Consider the following 6682-nt stretch of genomic DNA (forward strand, 5'->3'; position numbering starts at 1 on the left):
TGGACAGCAAGGCAAATCCATTCATCGGTCATTAGCACAAGTGATGCAAAGACACAGCAATTTGTTCTTTAACTTTAGACCTGACCACCCACACACAAGCTTAGCATGGCTTCCCTCTCTCTCTCTCTCTCTTATGATGTTTCTGAGAGCCAACTGAGAGCTCCCCAAGCACTACTTCATCTAGGAAGATGTCAAACATAATGTTGACAGTTAATGTGGTCATTTGGTGCATGGCTGGAAGTGATGGCTTTTCAATTAATACAACCCAAATGGCAAAAACGCTCAATTAGCTTTAATGTATTCTACCCTCTGATGAATGCCATGTAAGTAGATGAGGGGAAAATAATTTATAAGCTGCATTGTGTGTAATGGCTTAACTTAAAGTTGAATAGTTTAGTAGTTTTTTTTTATTTTTTATTTTTTTATTAACTTAAGCACGAGAAGTGCTGATTTGTGAAAACCTCCTGTTCTCCTTGGGGACGGGGAAATGGACAACACAAAGCTTGACAGAAAGAAATGTTGACAAATGAGTTTAAAAGAAAAGTTAACTCAGAGCTGCTGTACAGAAGTAATACCAACGCAGACAAGAGGAACAGATGTAAACAGAGTGGTCCATATCAAACACTGACAGCGTTCAGAAGCCATGTGAGACTGCAGACCCCCAGAGTGCGGATGGCACATGTTGCTTGTGCTGTATTGACTTCAGCGTCTGTTATTCTTCACTCTTTCATCACATCAGCCACATCAGCTTTATGTCTGTGTTGAGAGCAATAAAGATAATGGTTTGAGAATGTCAGTGACCATGAATGTTTTACTTTTATGTGCAGAGTGACGTGTTTTTACCTCTTAAGTATGAAAATCTAGGCAAAAACATAGCAACCAGCAAATGTGGTGGCTTAAAGCTGGGTAATCCTCATACTGCCTCTGAGACCAGTCTTCAAGTCTGCCAATCTGAGTCGGATTAGACAGTGCTGAAAGGATTGCCTTGGAAACATAATATTAATTTTAGCCCTCACAAACAGGACAGCTACACTTCATGTTCTGTCGCTTCAGGGTGATGTTCTGCAGATGTTGGGTCCACTCTCCCCCCTTTCTGAAGCCTATACCAAATACAGTTCTTCTCCGAAGGAGAGTAACTCCATAAGACCAGAGAAAGTCTCCTTGAGCATTTGTTCCAGATGTTGGGCCTCAGATGCCGGATTCACACTGGCATTTTGATTATGTGTGTGTGCATGCACATAGATGTCCGCATGCTTGACTGGGTACCAGTCCATGAGATTTATCTGCAACTGCAGTTGAGTTAGGGCCAACAGCAGGTGTGAGATTATAGTTTGCTCTTATTTTGAGGTGAGCAGATGTGATGTCATTAAAGCTTTTCCAGACACAAAAGCTGCTTTTTTCAATCATTCTTATCATCCATCTATATGGCTTCATCATGAAACCATCCAGCTGGTTTGGTAGCATTTTTGAGATGGATCATGAAATGCGACCACTTGCATGCAATGCAGTATTTAAAGTGTGGTTAAAGGATAGCTTAATATCTGTGGTTTACCTACCAATGCATTAACTCTCCATCTGTGTTGTTAAAAAATTAGCAAGTATGCTTAAAAGCAACACAGATAGGAAACACATGCATGCATTTCCCACAACTTTTTGTGGAAAGTGTAGTGCACTGTATAATTCTGCTGTTGTTTATTGCACATATAATGTATTTATAAACAAATGCAATGATTTGCAAATCTCATAAACCCAATTTTATTGCAAATAGAATTCAAACAATGAATCAGATATATTCCATTTTATCATAAATATTTAGTTTTTAATTTGGTAAAAAGTTGGATTTTAAAATGTTGGAACAGGGGCAAGTAAAGGCTTGAAAAGTAATTGGTACATTTAGTGTTAATATATTTTATTGTCAACGGGTCAGTGATGTGACTGAGCACAAAAGTCTGCCAAGCCAGATGTTATCTCTTTTATGTTTATTATTTCACCACCATTATTATGATTGGTTAAAGAGACAGGAGATTATTTTATAAGCTTTATCAGGCAACATAGAATTGTGGGTGTGCCAGTATGTGTGTGTGAATGATGATGTGTCTATTTGTTTTACTTGTTGTATTAATATATGTAAAGCACTTTGAGCTACTTCTTGTATGAAAGGTGCGATACAAATAAACTTTGATTTGATTTGAAAAGGAGAATTTCAGAGAGGCAGATCCTCTTTGTTTTAAAAACAGGCAGAGGTTTCCTCATCTCCAACAAAATGCATTTAAAAAAATGTGAAACAATTTCAGAATCATGAGGACCTAAGATCCCACATCAGACAGATTTTCTTGCAGCTGGTTTCCTCATTCCCAGACGTCTGTGACTAACTCACTGATAATTTATGATTATGAAATGTCTGACATTTACAGACAGTTCTTCAAATTAGTGGGGATATTATACAACGGCAAACATCCTCTTTACCAGCTGCTTTCAAATGTGTTTTTACCATCAAATTAAAAATTAGTAGTAATATTTTCTAAATGTCTCGATTGCAACATCTGATATGTTGTTTATGTTTTGTTGAGAAGAAAATTTGAGATTTGCAAATCATCATTCATTATTGCATCATTAAGCTTTGCAGTTTGTTTGAAATTTTACATCCAAACTTTTTGGGATAAGATGGAAGTTTTATTATAAAGTTACGATTGTTTGCCTTTACTTTATGCTAAGAAAAACACTTTATAGTTTTTTCTCTAACAGTTTAGTTTCCTGAAACATTCTTTTTTGTTTCATAAAGTAAAATATAAACTAAAACTTGGAACTTGGCTAACTTGTACAGTTATACAAAAACAAACTCTTTTGCCCCCAATTTGATCTCCACCTGTGCTTGAGAGTCATCTAGTCTAGCAGCTGAACTCATAGCTCATTGTGTTCACCTGCTGTTGTTTTTTTTTGTTTTTTTTACCTTTGCTGTTGTGTTGTTTGATCCTGAAGAAGTTGCGTACCACAGTTTATAGAGCATTTTTAATGGAGCAGCTACCTGCTGCGAAGTAACCAGGTATCCTACTGTCACTCTGAAATGTAAATGCTGGGGGGCTTAAATAATAGAAATGAGCTTGTAATGGTTGAAGTGCTCTGCATGGCTGAAATTAAATGGGACCTAGTATGATTTTTCTGTGACTACAGGTGACATAAACTTTAAATGATATATTTATAAACAATGATCCACCTGTATGACTGCAGCAGAGATGCTTACAAACCAATGGAAATTATTTAACATATTCTTTCAGCTGTAGAAATCAATCAAGTGACTCAAAGTAGAACTGAAAATCATTATTTGTTTGGGCTGAGGGTTCATTTTTCCACTTCCTGCTGTTGTAAATACTGGTAATTTACTTCTAACCAGAGCTGCAGAAAAGGTTGATTGGAGCTCCATTGCATACATTTATTCGCCACTATGGCACTGAGCAGCTCGCATAGGTCTGGGCTCAATGTTCTGGTCATTAGTTCAAGACCATTGACTTGATAATCTCACATGGGTAGCACAGGTAATGGTTCCTATCGGTGCAATTATGGCTACTCACACAAACAGCTATCCGTACTTGTCAAGTTCTTCCTGTGGCTAGCGACAAGTCACAGACCTGTGGTCACACTCACAAAACACTAAAGACAGTTGAGATCATAAAAAAACCAAAAACAGGCTTCATGACCAAGTAGTTCATTAAAATGAAATGGTTTGATACATACTCAACAGAACAGTACAACATTTCCAATTTCATAGTTTCAGATTTCCAGCTTTTACAAGCTTTGTTTTTCTGTCTTATTTATTTTCCAGACAATGCAACAGACCTTTTTACCCAATCTGCCGGATAGTAGCATGGCAACAGCGGTGTTACTAATGGTATAAATTAAAGTTCTGTTCCTGAATGTAGCAGAGCTTTGATAATGTAATTAGTGTTTTTTTTTTTTTTTATCAGTGTAAATATATTTGGGGTTTTGTTTCTTGTCTGGTACAAAAACAATGAGAAGTGACTTTATGCTTGCTAACATAACAGTGCTATTACTGGAAACTCTCCGTGCACTGGTGTGGAGCTAATATTTCTCTGCTTCATTGTGACATACCAGAAAGTACTTTATTGCATTTGTCCAGTATTCATTAAATTATGATTATTTTTTACTTTTAATCAATAATGTATGTTTTTGGCATGGAAACTGACAGGTAAAGCCACGTAAAAAGGATAAAACAGAAAAAGAAAACTGAAAAAATCTGATTTATTCATGGGTATTGTTAGGCCTAGTTTCAGGGGTCTGGAGTCACCTAAAATATTTCTAACTGCCCTTTAACATAATGAATTTATTGATTTCATTCTTGGCTTCGATGATAGTGTCATAGATCCTTTGAGCTGTGCTTGTCCCTGTTGTGGTACACAGTAGAGTTAAGCTTCACAGCTGATGTCCAGCAGCTAAATCTGGTCCATTTAACACTGCTACACATTTTTATTCCCACCTTTCACTCTAATTACATACAATAGAAAAAGCTGAAAGTAAGTGGTCAGTAAAGTATGCCATCCCTGTTTTACTTACAAAACACTTGTTAGACCTGTTCAGTTAAAATCTTAGCATGATGTTGAGTTCTGTTATTGTTTGGTTTGCTCCAAAAATAAAGGACTCAATGTGTTTTATATCTGTTATTATCAAAACGATCTGAATAATTATCACTTCTCATTTTTATCACCGTAAACAAACTGAGACAGCACAGAGACAAAGAGGACAAAGAACAGAGGACATCTGTAGGACATTAGTCTGAAGATCTAACCCTTTGAAATGTGGACTTCCATTATTCAAGTCATTTAAACTGTTTAAATTATGTTAAGCTGCCCATTAGAGAGGACATGGAGATCCAGGGAAAGAGAAGGTCGAGTAAATGAATGGAGAAAGAGACCAAACAGATCCAGGTATAAAAGAAGCAACTTCTTCCACTTTGATTTGAGAAACAAAGGAACATACAGATGACCCTGAACATCTGCCCACAGTGTAGTTTAGGTTCACAGAACAGAGCAAAGTGTGTGTATATGAAAAAAAGAGAAAAATAAATTGTGTGTGTAGGTGTGTTATACAACAATTAAACAAATTTTTTTTCCAAAAGGTGACATGTATGACTGGACAAAACCGACAATTAAGAAGACAAGACAATGGACCAGTCAGACAAAATCAGTTAACAAGAAGATGAAAAGAAAAGATAAGTAGATGGAGGGAAAAAATCATGTAAGGACAATGTACAAAGAAAAAAAAGAAAAATTTACTTGGAGTTTATGATGAGTAAACAAAAAGTTTAAAACTCCTATATATTTTCATTCAGTCAGATTTGATACCTTTACATGGGAGTTTTAATTCCTGTTTAATTCTGAATAAAAGTTAATTCTGCTTTAAATCGATGAAAAACGACCATGTAAACACTTAATTCCTAATGCTAATTTTTATTCGGAATTAAACTTAATTCTGATGTGAACGGCTGATTTATTCTCATTTAAATTCGAACTATTTAATTTCTCTGTCATGTAAACCGTAATTTCACTCTAAGTTAATTCCAGTCGTTCTGAGCATGCTCGTTACCTTGTCCTGTCCCGATGACGTGCGTTGTTTTTCCTCCCGTGTTCGGTGGTCTATCTTTCTTCTTCTTCTCAGTTTCTGCAATAAGTGAAGTAGTATGCTCGTGTTGAGCTGCTACTTCTCATTTATAATAAAAATAGCAGCAAAACTGGTACTTATTATGTAGTTTTTACAAGTTACGACTGAAAAGTCAAGAAGCAGTTAGAGAATTTTGTTTATTTCTGGCATACGTCATACGTGCACCCTCTGTCCAATCAGAACCCTTCCCAACCCGCTGCTCTAAAGAGGAATTAAGTGAGGACGGGTTTCATGTAAACTTGTAGGAGAATATGTTAATTACATATTATTCAATTCTGAATTAAAAAACATCATGTAACCGTAGCCATTGAACTATGAGCTTTAATATCTCTCTTGAGTTAGTCTTCTGTATCCTACATGGAAGTTAAACTTCAGATTAAAATCATGGTTGAATGAGTCTGCGGTACAGCGATGGCGACCTGTACTGCTAGGCCTTTAGTTGCATCAAGAAGGTTCCTGATTCAGTTTTGGTTGAAGCCTTTTTATATGGACTTTGTGTTCTCCCTAAGCATGAATAACTTCCTTCCACTTTAAAAAACAACAAAAATAATGTCATTTGATGATTCTATATTGACTCTAAAAGTGAATGTGAGAAACCCCAAACAGGATAAAGCAGCTGTAGAGGAACAGGCCTACAAGTTATCTAATAGGAAGTGTTGAATTTATTATGAGGCAGGTCTATTCAAACATTTAGCATCAATAGCATGGTATCTAGAAGAACTTAGCAGGAACACGGTAACTTCCTACATGTGCCCCGCTGCTTTGTGTCGAAAATAACATCACAGTAACTGGAGATCATTACAATAACTTCTCTTCATCACTGATTTTTACTTAAAGGGGGGCTATTATGGTATTTTGAGTTTTCTGAGCTTTCTACAGTGTTACAGGGTTGAATCCTCATCAGACATGTGAACAGCACTGTTTTTTTAATCACCTAAACGCAGGTTTGAGTTTGAGTTTGAGTTCCAGCACTCTCTCCGTTCGGTTTCCATGGCGATGAAAAATGCGT

The sequence above is a fragment of the Telmatherina bonti genome (genome assembly GCF_933228915.1).
Source record: "Telmatherina bonti genome assembly, chromosome: 13".
Classification (NCBI taxonomy): domain Eukaryota; kingdom Metazoa; phylum Chordata; class Actinopteri; order Atheriniformes; family Telmatherinidae; genus Telmatherina; species Telmatherina bonti.